Source organism: Alligator sinensis, unplaced genomic scaffold, assembly GCF_000455745.1.
Source record: "Alligator sinensis unplaced genomic scaffold, ASM45574v1 scaffold981_1, whole genome shotgun sequence".
Taxonomy (NCBI): domain Eukaryota; kingdom Metazoa; phylum Chordata; order Crocodylia; family Alligatoridae; genus Alligator; species Alligator sinensis.
This window is the reverse complement of record NW_005843313.1, coordinates 137,909-156,415: the sequence shown is the minus strand read 5'-3', so window position 1 is coordinate 156,415 and position 18,507 is coordinate 137,909. Positions and strand designations below refer to the sequence as shown.

The 18,507-nt window shown below is 51.9% G+C and overlaps 2 pseudogenes; one reads left to right on the top strand and one right to left on the bottom strand.

Moving 5' to 3' along the window:
• Positions 1–5,388: 5,388 nt before the first annotated feature.
• LOC112548592 lies at positions 5,389–10,202 on the top strand (annotated as a pseudogene).
• A 5,626-nt stretch (positions 10,203–15,828) lies between these two features.
• LOC112548591 lies at positions 15,829–18,217 on the bottom strand (annotated as a pseudogene).
• Positions 18,218–18,507: the final 290 nt, after the last annotated feature.

Genomic DNA, 18,507 nt, shown 5'->3' with positions numbered 1-18,507 from the left:
CAGGGAGGAATAGGTGCTTGCATACCCTTCCAAAGTGAGAACCTGCGGCAGCGCCCAACACTAGCACGGGTAAGTTCTTGTCTTTCCCACCCCCAGCTGAGAGGACTGGTGCATGTCCTTGTGTCAGCCCTTGGACTAGGTCCGTGTTCCTCCCCAGACACCTCTCTTGGCACCTAGAAGCTTCACTGCTTCCAGCAAACGAGCCCTTTGCAGGGAGATGCCCTTGTTCTGTTGCTGGGAGAGCTGTTACCTGAGCAGCCAGCTTCCCCCCGGACACCGTGTGTGTGAACCCTCCCCTGTGCTGGAAGAGGCCGGGCTGGGGCTCCCCTGTCCTGCCGGGGACCTGGGCTAAGCTCAGGTGGAGACCAAGGCAGAACCAGAATGTCACTTGGCCCTGGGCAAAATCTGCAAGCTCAAGGGGTTTCCCTCAGGGAAAAGCTCAAGGCCTGGAGGTGGACGAACCCTTTGCTTGGTCAGCAACCACCTTAGTTTGTGGAGACTGCTTTTTGCTTATGGCCTTGATCTTTTCAGGGCGCACAGAACAAGGAAGCTGCCACGTCTGAGAAGCAGCCAGTGCAGGCAGAGGTGAGTTACCTTCCCGGATGTCCACTTGTGTCTTTGAACCCAGTCTAGGATTCCCTCAGGCCACTACCCATGGAGACACTTCACATTGCCTGGATTTCCAACATGTGTCCCTGGCAGGCAGAAGCTTTCGGTGCTATGGGAACTACAACCCATGGGGCTCACCAGATGGGAGTTTCTAACTCTTTGGATGCTTATAGTATCCCAAGTATCAACTTCTAGATGAATGGGTGTGATGGACAGATAGATGAGGTGATGGAAATGCAACATGTCCTCCAATTCCCATCTAGAACCAGGCCAGTGCTATCGCTCACCCTGGTCCCACTGCCAGGGAAGACAACGTTGTGATGCAGGATCAGACATTTGGTGCTGCTGGAAGCAGAGGTTTATCCCCAGTCTCCCCCAGACTCACAATGCAGGAACCTTTGTGCATGAACCTCCCTTTCTCAGATGCTCCCACTGAAGGGTCGGATGATTCGTGTTCTGTACACACATGTGTAAAAACCTGTCCTGCCTAGGGACTACTGGCCAATGTCTGCAAGCTCAGGTGGTAGAGCAAGGCAGCCTTGACGGGTGGGTGAAACTCCCTAAGAACTAGGAGGCTTTTGTCAGCTGTTTAGAGCCATAACTGGGGCTTGAATTGTTGTGAGTGATCCCCTTGGTTTAATGGCACAATTTCACCTGAGCTCGTGGAGCAGATGTGGAGCCGTTCCTGTGGGAGCAGGTTTTGGAAACTGCTTGACCAGTTAAAATCCCACCCAGGGAAACAACCTTGGGAATGTGCTGTACCCACAGAGGAGTTTCCTAGGGAGGACTGGTATCCACCTGAGCCCTGCTGAGTGTGGCTTCTACCAAGGTCATTTGAGCATACAGGTTTGCCTTGCTTTATGCAGGTTCTTTATTTGCAAATTTGCTCTTATGCAATGACCCTTTTTAGACCAAAAAGTCATTATATGTGAGGTGTGGTGGAAGCCCGCAGTCAGATGCTTTGTGTGGTGCATTGTGGCAGTGACATGCACCTAAATATAGTCTCCTGTGTGGATCTGTGCTCTTCACTTGTCTGTGGAAAGTGTTTCTGTAGTTGCCATCCCCGTTATAATACTGCTCTGTCCTTGTGTGTAGTGTCTGCTGTATCAAAATTGTCTTGAAAAGTAATAGAAAAGGGTCTGGGAGTCAGTACAGTCAAGGTCTTGGAACGTATCCCTATTTGGTACATTGTAAAGTGGGTCCCTTTATGCAAATTCTAGTTATGCACCGTTTTCCAGGAACGCATGTACACCATAAAGCAAGGGAAACCTGTATATTGATAACGTTTCATAGAAGCAGGATATTACCTGCCATGTTCCCCTGCTTCACCTGTGGCAGGTGAGGGTGTTACGTCTTGTGTTGTGTCAGGGTTGAGGGCAGTCTGATGTAGAGTTTAGACGCTGGATTGTATGGGATGGGTTGGATCAGCATGTTCCTGCCTCATGTTTCATGCCGTTGGACTGTCTGTGACCTCTGGTGGTCCCATCTTCCAGCCCCACCTCTCTATGATTTTATGTTTGAAGTTGTTCACCTGAAGTTACTAGTGAATGTTACTTTTCACTGAGGGAACTGAGAGTCAATTGGAAATAATTTTTAACATTGTCTTTATTTTATTTCCAGATTACAGGCAAGAACAGTGCAGCTTGGTGCAACATCCAAAATCTGCTTTATTCGGTTGGTCTCCTCTTAAATTCCCCAGTGTCCCTACAGTAACTGCTTTGTGCAGCCTCTGGCCTGTCCAGAGTGTTTCAAGACCTGCATGCACTGGGGGGCTTCCAAGCCCTGGGATGACTTGCAGTGATGGGAACTTTGTGTAAAGCAGAAGTGGTCGGCCTCCCACCAGCCCGCTGAGTTCTGGAGGCAGCTCCATCACCTCTACTCTCCGACTTGGCTTGTGTTACTCACCAGGGATGTCTCTTGAAACCTAGAAGCCCCACGCCTGGGCCTCGGGGGAAGTTATCTAGGACACTTCTGCTAGGAAGGGGCCCTGGGCAGGAAGTGATAGCAGTGGTGAGAGATTTAGGAGGCCTGATCCTGGAGCAGGGCCCAGGAACTCAATAGCTGGATGGAAGTGCTGGTTACCAACAGTCAACAGCTGTCACTGGCCACCCGAGAGCTGTCAGCAGTGCACTCACCCAGGCACAGCCAGGGGCATTGCCAGGCGAGCAGCTCAGTGGGGTTCAGGCTGTGGCCATGGTTTTGTATTGGTTTTAATCCCTTGAGTTTTCTTCTCTCTCTTTGATGCCTTGTCACGATTCCTTTCACTGCAGTTACTGAAGATGATTCTCAAGGCTGTACTCTGGCACTTCCCACGCCCCACCAGGAGCACGGACTGGGCCCTGTGGCCCCCCAGCTCTCCCCCTGGTAAGCCGCCAGAACAGTAGCACCCCAGTGGCTGTTTGGTGGCAGAGCTCAGTGGGGAGAGGGCCCAGGATTTGGTGCCTGCCTCTTCTTGGCACCATAGAAATCTTCCTCATTGCATGGGGGCATTGTGTGGGCATTGCCTGCCCCTGGCCCTGGCCCTGCCCCTGGGGACAGTTCCCACTGCTTGAGCCTGGATTTCTGAAACATGAACCGGGCAGGCGGCAGCTGTCCATGCTGTGGGGACAGCACCAGCCTGTGGGGCCCACCCTGTCTCCCTGCTCGAAATTTCTGACTCTTGTGACTCTGCTGATGTTCGTCAGGACCAACTTCTAGCCAGCTGGGCAGGATGGACGGGTGAAGAAGGCTTTTATGGGCTGGTGCCCTGCATGCCAGCAAGTCTGTGCTCCGAGTATTTGCTAAGGGTCCTGACAAGTGATTCCAGCTGCATGGTGGTCTCTGCACACCCCTATACATCACCCTTTGCTTATTCTCCCTCCTCTGCCACCTGGGAAGTTGCTGAAAGTTTCTCTCTTGCCTTTTTGTGTTTCAGGACCTGGACATTGAGCCTGGAGAAGTGGATGTTGGGGCTCCATGGTGCAGGGCAGAAAATCAGCACCTGAATATGACTCCCCCTGCTCTGCCCTCTCTCTCTCCAGCCCTTACCACCCTCCCTGCTTCTCCTCTTTCACTATTCTATATATATAAAGGGCTTAGTCTGTCTTCCTATTCTATATATATAAAGGGCTTAGTCTGTCTGTGTGTGTGTGTGTCTGTCTGTCTGTAACACATTTGGCCAACTGCGTATGTGCCACCAAGGGGGCTGGTGGCGATTGGCTGCGTGGCCCGGACTGCCAGGGCCCACGTTTGCAGCACTGCCAGGGAAGTTTGCAGCCGCCCGAGTACCGGGGCTTCCCCACACCTCTCTTCCTCAGGGTGAATGGGCGTCGGGGGTGAGACAACCAATCAGAGTGTGAATAAGCCTTATGGACAGACAGACTAAGGCTTTTATATATACAGAACTAGCTAATTGCCCATCAGGAATGATGGGGCAGGGGGGAGTGTGCAGGGACAGAGCCCCATGCCTCTCCCCCCAGCTGTGCCCATTCCTCCTTTGCCTCCTGCTGCTTGGGGTCCGGGCCCGCTCCCCCTCTCCCCGCTGCAGCACCAGTTGTACCACCCTGCTCCCTCTGGGTTGGGCTGTGCAGTGCGTGTAGATACACTGGACCACCCCCCGTTTCCTGTCCCACCCCAGTGCTGGTGCACGGCTCCTTCAGGCCTCAGCACATTCTGGAAGGCGGGAGGAGAAATACATTGAGAAAAAGCAAACCGGGGCATAGCCTGTGCACGGTCATGCAGGGGAGGGTGCTGCCCCCTGCTTTTCTGGTTTGTGGACCTAAAAAAGTCCCCAGTGGCTCATGGCTGCTACCCTGGTATGATCTGAGCTCAGTTCCTACCCGGATTCAGGAGACCCAGACATTTGGGCAGCAGGGAACCAGTGCCACCAGCCTGTGAGCTATGCAGCAGATGTCGGAGTGCAACCACACAACCGCACCCTGTGGAAGACCCCGAAGTGTCTGCAGCAGAAAGAGAGGACCCTCTGCTATTCCTGCGGCACCCACCCTACTGCTGTCTCTCTCCCTTGGCTCCCCCTTATCTCTCAGCATTGGGGCTGATCCCCACAGCACAGCACAGCCAGGTCGTACTGCTCTCCCAGCTGCACTGCAGAGCTGGCCTGGGAGAGGGCGTCTTTCCTGGCTGATGGCAGCTCCCCTGCAGCGAGTGTCACTGCTCTCAGTGGGCAGAGCCCGCAGTGCCTGCAGAGCCCCACAGAGACCTGTGCAAACCGTCCCGCACTGCACCACATCAGAGTGGGTGGACGTTGGAGATGCCCCCAAGTGGGAGAACTTGGCAGGAAGTGAGAAGGGCAGGTGTTGAGGGTGACACCCCTGTGATATCGTTGTGCATCTGCCATCACCCCCCACCCAGTTTGCAGCTCATCCCAACAGGGTGGTGTAGGTGGCTGGTGAGTCCCGGGCTCCTGCTCCCTCACAGGGAAGGCAGGGTCCACATCTTGCCCAGAGTGACATTGCCTTTCCCCACATTTTAGGAGATGCCCATTTGAACCACCTTTGCAGCAGCAGGATGTTGGCTGTTCTGATCCCCCCATAACAATGAAAACTGCCAGTGTCCACTTCTCTGAGGCATTGCATAGTAAGTGAGCTTGTGAAAAAGCCACTAGCTAGTTAAAGCAGCTACAAGCTTGGTCAAAGTAGAAACTTTGTTGGGGTGATGGGACAAAGATGTTGAGAAAGAGAGAAAGTGTAATAAGGAACGTCTGCCTCGCTGCGGGTATTTGTGCCAACACAGTTTGAGAGAGATCCAAGAGTGAAACATCAGTGATGCAAATAACCCGTAATGGGCAGTAGCAGCAACCTTTGTCATGGGGACAGTAACAAAGATGCAAATAATGACAAGCTTACAGAAATGTTGGGTGCAAACAGTGGTTAGACTATTAGACTCTGCACTACTAGACTGCCCCCAAAACAGTCTGCCTGGCTGTGGGTATTCGTGCCAACAGGGTTTTAGAGAGAGATAGAAGAGCAAAACCTCAGTGATGCAAATAACCTGTGAATGGGCAGGTATCCAGGTTGTAGCCATATTGGTCTGAAGGAAAAAGCAACCAGGGCTCATGGTAGAGGTGATATCTTTCATTAGACCCACATGATTTTTGCAAAAATATTTCTTTACTTCCTAGCTTTTGTGCACAAACACTCTTCATCACGAACTGGAGAAAAGATTGTAAAAGTTCTGCTGGGTAGAAATGAAAGTTCATATTTCCATCCATGGCACAAAGGCACAGGCAGGCTGGGGAAAGGATGGGAAATCACTGGCTTCCTGCCCTGCCAAAGCCTCTGTCAGGCTTGGTCCCAGGGACAGGTGCTGGGACATGCAGTGGGTCCCATCCTTCTGGGTGGAGACACACATCTTGGCATTTCAAGAAGCATGTTGTACCTACAACACTGAAAGCGCTTCAGAATTGAAAGTGTAGATGAATCAGATATGGACAGATATGAATTCTAGGCCCAGAGCCCCTCACATAGTGATGTGACCATCTCACCATTTCGGTGAGTGAGTCCAGGGCCACCAAGTTACTTCTATTTAGCTCTGCTCCCACAACTGGGACCCAAGGGCTCTGGGGTGGGACACAGGACTAGATGCAGCCTCCAGCATTGGCAATCAGAGAGCAATTCTGTGCAGGGGTGATGTGCAAGGGGTACACGCAGGTGCAGATGCAGCCCCTGAGTGTGGCGGTGCACCCCTAAAAAAGGTGCTGCCGACACTCCTTGGGGAGGAAGCAGACTCAGTTCCCTCCAACTTTCCGTGCTGGTCATGTTTCCCAAGCCTCTTCTCATTCATGTTGCTCTCTTCTGATCGTCCTCCAATGCGTCAACTTCTTTCTGTAAGTCTGGGGTCCAGAACAGGACATGGGGCTCTAGCCGAGGCCTCTCCAGCCCTGTGGAGAGTGAAGTTGCTTTTCACATTTTACAATGCACCCGATAGGACAACCAGGAGGAACACGCTGCTTCTTTCTGTGGCTTCACTTAGTTTATGAGAAAAGCAGTGGGGCCCAAGCCTGTTTTGCCTTGGACCTGAGCTAGAACGAGCTCCCAAGCACAGCACTTGGTAGGGGCATAAACGGCAAAAGGGACAAAAGAAGGGGCAGGCCTATTTCACTGGGCCTGGACTGGGCAGCCAAAAGCCAGCCAGGCCTGTACACCATTGAGGCCTGAATAAGCAACAAGAAGAGCCAGGGTTTCACCCTAGCCCAAATCTGCCAGCCAAACATATGGCTAGGGTTCAGCCCCACACCGCTGGACTGAAATGCAGCAGCCGTAAAACAGCAAAAAGGGCCCAGGCCCAGGGTCCTTCCCATGTTGTCTCCCCACTAGGTGTGTGATCCCGCAGAGAATGAAAGTACCCATCAATCTCATCCTCAGCAGCCCTGGTCCCCCGCAGCCTGCTAACCTCTGCCTGGAGGTCCCTCATCTGCCTTTCCAGGGCCTCAAGCTGGGCACATGTGGGACACATGAGGGGACTCCTGTCCCCCCAGGCCTCAGGGGCCTCTCCAGGCAACCCCCGCAGAAGGGGGGGGGGGCAGGGTGCTGTCCACCCTCCCAAGGGCTCCATCTGGATGGATGCATCACTGTGTCACTGGGGTATGGTCCGTGGCTGCGTGCCATGAAGACTCCTCCTCTTCTGCTCTCCTGAAGTCTCCATCTGTGGCTGCTGATGCCTGGAGTTCAGGCCCCTCCTGTGCACCCTCCTGCACGAACTCCTGTGCAAACTCCAACACACCCTAGAAGAGCGCGCCCATTTGCGTGGTCTGTTTGCATGGCTCAGGGGCGCAGCTCCCTCCCAGCACCGCTGCATAGAGACTGGAGGGTGAGAAAACCCTTCCTGATCCCCTACAGCTGGCCCCGCACTTTGCCCCTCCCTTCATTCACCCCACTTACCTGTGCGCTGATTCCTCACCACACATGTGTGCCCGCTTTGGTGTCCAGGCCTGACTGGTGCGGGTTTGCGCTTCCCGCACCTACCAACGGTTGCTCAGCTCTTCTGTGCAGGCATGGCTTGCCCTGCGTCTGCGCAGAAGAGTCTGCCGGCAGCCCCTGCCCCCTATGGCCCAATGCACACCAAATGGATCCAGACCATGCCAGGGCAAGAAAATGTAAAACCTGCCAACACATCTTCACCCTTGCCACAATAGCTACAACCTACAACATAACCATCACCGTTCCTAGATCTTACACCTCCACTTCCAGAAATGTAGTACATCTCATCCAGTGCAGTAAATGCCCTGATGGAAAATATGTAGGAGAAACCAAACAACAACTGCGTACCAGAACGAATGCACACCGAAAATCTTTCAAAGACAAAAATACCCAATTACCTGTGGGTGTACACGTCTCCAGACAGCCACACTCGCTCCAGTCTCTCAGTTCTAATCCTCAAAGAGTATTTATAAAACACCTTTTGTAGACGAGCCTATGAACTTCACTTCATAAATCTACTGGATACAAAAAAGCATGGACTAAATATAGACATTGGATTTATGACACTTTATAACCTCTCTGCCATTTGATAACCCCAGGTACCTGTCTGCATTTTACCAGCTACACTATCTCCAGGTCAACTTTCCCCTTTCCCCCGCCACCACTTCCCTGTCTCACACCTGTTGTCTCCCATCCCTCTGATCCTCACTACCGTGCATTTGCACTTTTACAGACCTGCAGCCATGGAACATCCTAAGTAGGACACAGATACCAGCATGTGGCTCTGGGCTGGATTTTAAATGTCTTTTCCTGTTCTTGGAGGTACCAGTAGAGGGGGTTGTTAGTACGCTGCTGAAAGGCTGTCTGCAAAGCACAAGTATTACCAGCAACTGCCTTCTGGTCCTGAGACATGAGGGGCACTTGTGTCACCCTGAGACCTGCTAGAAGCTGGCAATTGCCCTGTTGTGTTTCCACAGTGTTGAGAGTCCATTTACATCTGCACCAACCTCAGCGGTTCCTGGTTTTGGAAGTCAGTGGGACAGCAGGGATCCACTGTTCCTCCAGGGAATATGTGGTACTGGTATCTGAGAAGGGTGGGTGAGGCCCCATGTGCAGTAAGAAGTGGGCAGGTGAAAAAAATATGAGGAAATGTGCTTGCAAGCATCTGAGTCATGACACAACACTGGAAATCAGGGACATCCAAAGGAAGGAATCTGGCATATATTACTGTGCACCTGGATACTGTTCCCTGACTTTTGGGAATGGAACCACAGTGATTGCTGGAGGTAATAAACCTTTGCTTCTTCAATCAGAATATCTGAGTGTCTCTTGCTCCTGTTCCATTAGAAGCCGAGAAAAAACTGTAGGAATGTGTAGGAATAAATTGCATAAAAGAAGCTGTGTTTTTAGCCAAGTAAAAAGGGTTCAGCGTTAGCTGCTGGGGCAGAGAGAGAATGGACTACAAAGTGTTTTTTCACCTGGGAAACCTGGCAAGTGCCACAGGGGAAGTGCTGGAGTCTCTGTGGGGCAGGTCTGTGCAGCCAGGCTGGGATGATTCTCCCCTCCAAGCCATGATGGCGGGTGAGGATACTGTGAACTCCTGAAGCTGCTAGTGCTGCCTTGAGAAGGCTGCCCGGCTCCCTCCTGGCTAGGATGGTGGTGTATTGGGCTGGTTCCTCTCTTCCAGTTTGGCAGGGGATGGCACATTTCTTTATTCTCCAGTAGACTTTTATCTCAGTGAATCTCTCAGTGACAGACCCACAGCTGTGTCTGGGCTGCAGCTCAGCTCTGTCTGCCCCTGAGCTCTCACCTTCCTGTCTGCCCAGACAGCTTTGTCTGACAGCAGCTCCGTGCTGCTCCTGGTCCCCAGAGCCATGAAGCCTGCACATCTGGCCTGTACGATCTAGGGCATCTCCAACCTTGTCCAGGTGTCCTGGTGCATTCCCAGAGAGGAGCCAGCCCAGGGGCTACTGTGCTCGCTGGAAGGCAGTGATGGGTCCTTAACACTCATCCATGGCATCAGCATCCCCTGGGCCAGAGAGGCAGCCATCACTTATGAGGTCACATTCAACTGTTCTGGCACCAGCGATACCAGCTGTGCTGTGTATTCTGCACGTGAGTGGTTTTGTACCAGCTCCTAGGACTGAAAGTGCTAACAGCTTCTAAAGTTATGTTCTCCAGGCCAGATGTAAGGTTGCCTGGCGAGGGGCTCTAACAGCTGGCAGCAGCTGGAAGGCAGTGCACTGCAGCTCCACCCTGGAACCCACTGCATGGGTTTTGCTACCTCTGTCCTCACAGGCCTTTCCCCCGCTTCACGTATGGAAGTAGCTGAGGGTACAGGCACCTCTCCTGCTATATTTCAGACAAGGGCTCATTGAAACAGCCAAGCTGGGCTATGAGAGCAGGCAAACAGGGCTCCTGCCCTGCTCATCCACTTGGTACACCACATTTGTTGGCCAGTTTAGATACATGTGTGCATGTGCATGTGCTCATTCTTGATACACAAAGGAGGTATTGCCTTTGATTCATCTGGTTTGAGACAAGCTAGCTGGCCAGAAAATGACTCTTTTAAATACCAGTGCAGTGTGGAAGCATGCTGATGGTGATTCCTTCACCTCTGAGAGTTTAATGTGCTTTGTTAAACCTCCAGGTCACAGTTTCATCTCTGTCCACTGATGGTGGTGACAAAATCCTGTGCAGTACCAGGTTCTTGCACATCGCAGTGTGCAACGGCTTCTGCTGAGAGTGGAAAGAGCAGAAAGGGACACACTTGGAGGCAGCTTCTAGAGAAGCAGTGCTTAGACCCCCTGATCTAGGTGGGGAGATGGTGAAAGGGGTTTTTAAGACTGCATTGATTCATGAATCTTAACTTAGCAAAGAACAGCTTGAACATTTAAAAAAACATCCAATCCCCTAAAATAGGTACAAGGACAGATTCTTATCTTCCACCAGCAGGGCTCCCTGAACCCACATCAGTGTCCACGGGAATCTCGTGTTCATTCCTTCTCTTCTATTCAGTCTCTGACAGGTCCTTGTTTCCTTTGTGGTTAAGTTTTGTGTTTCGTTATCTCAACATAACAATTCACATTCCCCCACCCTCTTCTTCCCTTGAACTCTGCATAATATAAATCTCACTGTCTTCTGCTTTTACAACTTAAATGTATTCCAAATCTACTCATACGCATTAATTCACAGAACTTGTACTTCCCTTCAATATTCAAAAACATTTCTCCAACTTTCTGTTTTAGAGGCAGAAGATTTTTCTAAAGCAAATTCCAATCATTACCAGTTCGTTTCCAAGCAAGCATCCTTTTTCCTGCTCCACTATAGAGCACTGACTTGATAAGTCAAATTTTCCATTGCTAAAACTTCCTAAACTTTTTACAGCTGGTCAGTGATTTACAGGTCTGACATCTCATCCAGGCTTTTATAACTGAAAGTGGTCACTTTAATAATGACTTCAGCTGCGCTATAGTTAGGGACAAGTATATTGATATGCCAGCCCAAGTGTTCATCTGGATGGGAAAAAGGTGCTAAAGGCATAACCACAGCAGCATTTCAGACCCATGTGCAAAGGCCTGTGCTGCGTCTGGTTGTAATGAGTCTTTTCAGTCACCTTGCAGCTGCCCATCTCTGGCATCAGTTTCCTTGTTTGAATTAAAAGGAGAAGTCTCTCTCATTTCAGAGACTTACCGCAGAACAATTAAAGGCTGAATTGCTTCTGCTTATATTTCCTTGGTTAACTGAAACTAAATGAAAGCTAATTTATTTTCCCCAATCATACTTCAGCTTTGATGATACAAGTCAATTAAACACCATCAGCCAGACGGTGGCTGGTAGAACCCAATATACTCCCATGGATCTCAGCCTGAGCTACAGCCACTCGCCTATATTGTGATCTGGCCTCAGAGCCAGAAAGCAGCAGTGGTGACTTTATTTATTTGTGCATTTGAATTCCTACCTTAAGTTTGAAACAAAAAACAGCCACCATGTTCTCCCTCCCACCCACTGTTTTTCAAACACCCTCCAGGCTAACAGTCACACTTGTACCAGACCTCCTTCTGTGGTCAGTCTCAATGTATCTTTTGTACTTTTGTCCTTCTATACCATTGGCTTGTGAAACACTTAGTGGTATGCTCTGTTTTTCCTGTGGTAGCGTTTTTTCAAGCTCACTTATCTGGAAGGAATCAGCTAGTGCTCGTTATTAACCTTCTCCTGTACTGAACCACAAACTACAAGAGCAAGACAAGTCTTTGCAGAGGATGAATCAATAATTTCCAGCCCTTACTGAATTCTGTCTTAGCAATTCACTACGCCCAAAGGGAAAAGGGGAGAGAACAGAGGGAGCTGGCAGGGGTCATCGTGGAGCCCTTGGCCTGGCTGTATGAGCATTCGTGGTCATCTGGCCAGGTGCCGGGGGATTGGAAACTGGCTAATGTGGTCCCTATTTTTAAGAAGGGGAGGAAGGAGGACCCAAGTAATTATAGGCCTGTAAGCCTCACCTTGGTGCTCGGGAAGCTCTTGGAGAGACTCATCATGGAGCACATCTGTGGGGGCCTGTGGGGGAGATCATGCTCAAGGGCAATCAGCATGGGTTCATCAAAGACAGGTCCTGCCAGACCAACCTGATTGCCATTTACGACCAAGTAACTAAATTCTGGGATGATGGTGACGCCATGGACATAGTCTTTCTACACTTTAAGAAGGCCTCTCACACTGTCTCTCACCCCATCCTCATCAATAAATTAAGTGACTGCGGCATTGATGCCTGCACAGTTGGATGGGTAAAAAATTGGCTGATGGGGCGCACCCAGAGAGTAGTCGTGGATGGGTTGTACTCAACCTGGCAAGATGTGAGCAGTGGGGTACCCCAGGACTCGGTCCTCAGGCCCGCACTGTTTAACATCTTCATCAGACACTTGGACGAGGGGGTGGAAAGCACGCTGTCCAAGTTTGCTGATGACACTAAGATGTGGGGCAAGGTGGACACACTTGAGGGGAGAGAGAGGCTGCAAATAGATTTAGACAGACTACAAAAGTGGGCAGACGCGAATAGGATGGGATTCAATGTAGACAAATGCAGGGTGCTGCACCTTGGAAGAAGGATTGTTGGAGGTAACGACCCATTGCTTCTTTCATTAGAATAGCTGAGTGTCTCATTGCTCATGTTCCATTAGAAACCAACAAGAAACTGTAAGAATGTAGAAGAGTAAATGGCTTAAAAGAAGCTATGATGTTAGCCAAGTAAAATGGGTTTGGGGTTAGATGCTGAGGGTAGAGTGAGAACGGGCTACGCAGCATTTTTCCACAGGGGAATCCTGGCAAGTGCCACAGGAGAAGTGCTGGGGTCTCTGTGGGGCTGGTCTGTGCAGCCAGGCGGGGAATGTTTCTCCCTCCGAGCCGTGACGGCGGGGGAGGGGCTGGTGCCTCCTGAAGCTGCTAGTGCCTCCTTTAGAAGCCTGCCCGGCTCTCTCCTGGCTAGGATGGCCGTGTGTTGGGCTGGTTCCTCTCTTCCAGGTTGGCAGGGGATGGCACGTTTCCTTATTCCTCAATAGACTTTAATTTCAGTGGCTGGGCTGCAGCTCAGCTCTGTCTCCTCCTGAGCTCTCGGCTTCCTTCCTGCCCAGACAGCTTCACCAACAGCAGCTCTGTGCTGCTCCTTGTTGCAGGGCAGAACATAACCATGGAGCCTGCACACCTGGCCTTGAGATATCAAGTGCCTTGAATAGCCAAATAATAATATTTTAAAATTCGCAAATGCTATTAATGAAGAACAAATATGAGGCATGACAGATCTTTGGCTAAATCCTCTGCTATGGCTTTAAAATCTCACTGGCTTTAAAGTGGGCTGTGTTTGCCTCTCTCCCAGGGACCTGTGGAAGGGTGCTGTGATGCCTGAAAGCTGCTTATATCGTATCCCATTCATTATGTTGGTCCAATAAAAGAGATCACTCTCAAGTATCACTGCCCCTCTTTAAAATCTCAGCCAGATCTAAGTGTGACCCAGGTGCACCCAAGGGTGTGCCCCATTCTCAAATGGATGGGATAGGTGGGCAGGCAACAGTGCTGTAAGAGGGATGCTGCGACTTGGGTACAGATCCCTCTGTTCTCTATAGAGCCACCCCACACAAAGGGTTCTTAACTATATACAGAATATAGTTTCATAGTTTCATAGTAGTTAGGGGTCAGAAGAGACCTGACTAGATCATCTAGTCTAACCCCCCGCCACTGGTTGGAGCACACGCTGGGACCACATATAAAGAATTATGTGTGTATATATATATCTATATATTGCATTCCCCCCTATATTTATATATATAGAAATGGATATATATATCTCTCCAAACCAATAGACAATATAAGAGAAAATTAATCACTATACACACTTACACATACACATACACATACGTATAACTATATTCCAGAATGGGGTTGCGCGGGGTATGCTTTGAGAGCGGCTGCCCCACCCAGGACCCTGAGATCCTTGAGGGAAGCCACTGGGCCCACAGGATGATCCCGTGCGGGTCTCCAGCAGGTAAGTACCAAATTCCCAGTATACTCCTCAACAAAATGAAGTGGCAGGAAAATAGACCCCAACAGAAGAATAACAACCTTAAAATTATTTACCAGCTAAAATATAACATAACTCACACAGTACAATCAGTTTACAAAATATTAGGTGCAGCTCCCCATTTTGTAGCGTGCACTCGCACCCAGTTCTCTGGGTCGGGATTATCTTGTTTCATCGAGTCCCTCTCCTAGAGAAAACAGGGCTTCAGTGGGGCTTTCAAAGGGGGATCCCTCCTCGTGCTCTTACCAACCCCGGCTGGGGCTGAGGCTGGCTGGGGGGGCCTGGTCTCCCAATGGGGAAGGGGTCTTTTTCCTCCATCCCCTCCCCTGCACTCCTGGTTGTCCTGAGCAGGGATGCAGTCAGCTGTTTCCCCCCCCGCCATGTAGACCCAGCTGCTGCTCCGGCGTGCCGCAGGGGGTTCCTTCTTTTAAGTTGGGGTCCGGCTCTGGGCACCTCCAAGGCCTCTCCTTCTGCCGAGGCGGAGGGTGGGGCTCGGTCCACCTTTTCCGGGCCGAGGCCCAGTGTTCCTGTGGGAGGAAAGGGACTGGCAATGCTCCAAGAGCACCTTAGGGCAGGTGCCCCTTACCGAGGCCCGAGGGGTCTCTCACTGCTCCCAGGGCCGAGGGTCTGTGCACTGGGGTGTGCACCATGTGGGGTCTGAGCAGGCTCTCCCTGCTCCCAGGGCTGAGGCTCTGGTGGCGGCTCCTCCAGCGGTGTCTTCAGGAGCTGAGGGCTATCACCCGCGGGGGCTAGTCTCCCCAGCTTTTCTCAGCTCTGCTCTTCTTCTCCTCTCTTGCCGGGCTGATCTCTCAGCCAAACATGCTGTTCTTTTATAGCCATCTGGAGCTCCGGATGAGGAGAGGCAGGCTCTGGCCCAGACCCCGTCCTGCTGCGAGGGGGGAGAGAAACCACCCCAGATTCACCAGCTTGTCCCTGTTGTAGAGACAGGGAAACTGAGGCATGAACTAGTGATGGGACACAGCAGCAGGTTCTTTTCCCACCCTCTGGACCAGGCTGGTGCTGGAAGTAGCCAAGATCCTGACAGCTGCTGAAAGGGCCTACCTGGCTCTCCACGGGGGCCAGAAAGGCCGATCTCTGGGGCCGAAGACCTGGTGGAAACAAAGACCTGGGGAGGCTCTGCCCTCACAGAGTTGCCTGAAAGAGAGATTACAGACTAATACGCCCCAGTGCATCTGCACTGCCCTGCTGTGAGCAGACAGATGGACACACACTCCCAGGGAAAGTTTTGCCACGAAGGACTGTTACAGATCGGTGCGACATTGCCCAGAGCTCTTGCGTGCCTACGGGTTTGTCAGCACACAACAGCAGGGTCACTTCAAGGAGACTCTGTGCTGGTTTCCACGGCATGCCCAGAGTCCAGGGGGAGCCTGGATCTCCAGTGGGGCAGGGAGGAAGGGACCAGACCTGTATTTCAGAGTCAGGTCCATCAAGTGGGAAGTTTTGCCTACGTGATATATGACAGCCCCATGCCTAGCCCAGCCCCAGCCAGCTTTAGCCACAGAGTCAGGACAGACAGCAGGCAATTCATACCGTCCACGTGCCCCCTGTACATGCCTAGGCCACTGAGCCAGCTCCTGACGCCCCAGGCTGCCATAGCTGTGCAGGTGCAGAATAGACACCAGAGGCCAAGCAGGAGATCTGTGACCTGCTCAGTGGGGAATGATCAGGCCCTGTGTGACTTCCAGGAAGGTGATTTCCCTGTACTGGGTGCTACCTGGACAGGATGGGCAGTGAAAGCAGAGCCAGCTCACAAGCATCATCAACAGCATCCGGGCTTCCACCATGGCACCAATGACAGGATGCCAGGGCACCCATGACATGGATGCACTTGACATCAGAGACTAAAATCAGAGCGGAGGCACAGAGCGGAGATGTCAGGGTGAAAGTCACACCCATGCCCTGTGAAGCCCAGCACCCGGACACAGCAAGCTGCAGCTCATTCCCCTCTCTCCCATCCACCATGTGTCCTTTGCTCAGTCCTTTCTGTTGCCTTCAGCTTCTGCTAGTGGCAATGCATAGAGGGTGCATGTGCTCCCCCTGAGAGTGCTGGTGCACCCCCTGACAGGCAGTGCTCCCTGCTTAGGCAACAGGCAGGGAGCAGGCAGGAGCGCCGGTGCTCCCCTGTGAGCGCCAGCTGGGGAGTGGGGGCACCAGGTGAAGTGCTGCTCATGCTTCCCAGTCGGCGCAATCAGCCATGGTGGGACCCTCCCCACCCCCTCCAGTCTCTGACTGGCTGCTGGGGGGGCACATGCCCCCCCACCCCCCCACCAACTCAGGTGGCACCAGTCGTCCATGGCTTGTTTCTCTTGGCCTCTCCCTGCTCCTTCAGCCCCTCCTGACAGCTCCTCCCTGAGCAGGCCTGGGTATTGGTGCGCTCAGAACATGCTGGATGTGTGTGCTTTGTTGGGACACCTGTGTGTCATTGCATCTGCCCCTGCTCAACAATCCCAGTCTGTCCATCCATCCTTCCATCCGACCATCCACCCATCCATCTGTCCACCCATCTGTGCCCCTCAATACATGTCCATAACCTCCCATCCATTCCCAGTTTTCTGTGGCCACCAGTTCTTCGTCTCTGTAATTGCAGCTGAGTAACTCTGGCTGGGTTTCCCTTGCCTGTCGCTGAGATCTGAGGTCTCTCTGAGACCCGCAAGCAAAGATATGATAACTCACGCTTACTGAACCAGGTGCATCTTTGAACCCTGCTGCTGGATGAGTTGAACCTGACCTCACAGAAAACAGCTATGCTGCTGGTTCAGGTGGCCACCAGGATGCTGATGTGATTAAAGAGCATTTAGGCTCCCTCATTGATCTTCAGTAACCACATCCGCTGCTGTTCCTGAGAAGCCCCAGAAATAGTCCAGGTGATGTGTACTGGCCCCATACACATTGACTTCACAGACCAGACAGGCCAGATCAGCTGTCCCAGAGAGACCAGTCCCTTGAAGAGACGCAGTGAGGAGCAGCATGGAGGCAGTGGTGGTGTAACTGCCTGAGCAGAACAGAGCAGAGGATTTATTGAGCCCCCCGTGTCGCACACGCAGTGAGCCAGCCAGCTGCCCGGGTATGCAAGGGCCTGACTGGGCTCCCAGTGAGGCTTGTGCCCTCCTATGAAATCCATGCAGGGCTCCGGGCAAGCTGCCTAGTCTTGTGGGGTGGTCCACTGCTCTCAGTGGGGGGATATACTTGGCGTAATAAGTCTGTCCGTGGAAGGGATCAGATTTGCCAGGTACATCTAAGGTCGTGGGTTCAGATCTGCAGTGGCCTTGATAGTCACTAGAAGAGGCTTTTAAAAGAAAATCCATCATCTGTGTCCTCTAGGAGCCATTTCATGTTAATTCTCACCCAACCCATGTGCTATAAACCTGCAGAATCTCCTGCCGCAGCAGCTCTGTCTCCTTCAGCCCAGGTCACCCTTCCCAGCCAAACCAGCTTTCCAAGTTCTGCATGTCTCTCCCTCACCTAACACTTGTCCCCTGGAAAGGGCATTCAGGGCCAGTTTCTCCCCTTACTTCCAATGATCAGCTTGGATCCACTTCTGAAAGTCAGGTAGAAGTCCATCTTAATGGCACAGTAATAAACACCTGGTTCATTCTACTGAATGCTGAAGATTTCTAGGGTCAAACCATGTCCCTCAAGCCTGCAGGCAAACTTGCTTATGTTTTGTTCCTCTGGGCACTTACTGACACAGGTGGGTGCCTTCCCTTTCTTCCTTGGGTACCAGTAAAATTTGTTTTTCCCTCTTTCCACTGATTCTTCTGGAGAAGAGTGGATTTTTGCGGTGTCACCAACTTTAGCAAACAGGACTGGTGTAGTCTGGCGCACAGATAAAGGTGCAGGTAAGGCTGCAGAAAGAAAACAGGTGCTATAGCCATCAGCCTCCCATCCTTTCCTACAAACCCAGCTGGACTCAAGCTAAACTGATATCTGTGAGTCAAACCCTAAAAGTCGTTCTAGCATCTCTGCCTCAGACTCTCTCCTATCACAATGAGGGATGTGCTCTGGGCCAGGCTGCTTCCTCTGGTCTAGAGGCTTGATGCTGTGACACTGAAGGGGTTTTACCCAGGGAAGACAGGAGCAGGCATCCAGCAACCAGCATCTCGGGAAAGGACTGAAGGACTGTCCTGCAGAATCAGCTCCAGGCTGCCTCATGGGCAACTGGTGCCTCCTGGCTCTGAGGGGGCACCAGAGGCCGATTGCCGACGGGGTAGGGGGTTCCCTCATGGGCTGATAACTGACCAGCAGGTCCCCAGCCTCTGATCACCGACCCAGAAGCACTGCTGGTGAACCAGAAGTGCTGCCAGTGTTTCTTGGCTGGGCACCAGCCAGTGCTCCCCACTCCCTAGCCAGTGAGGGCAAATTTCAGGGGGGGCATGTGCCCCCCTTACC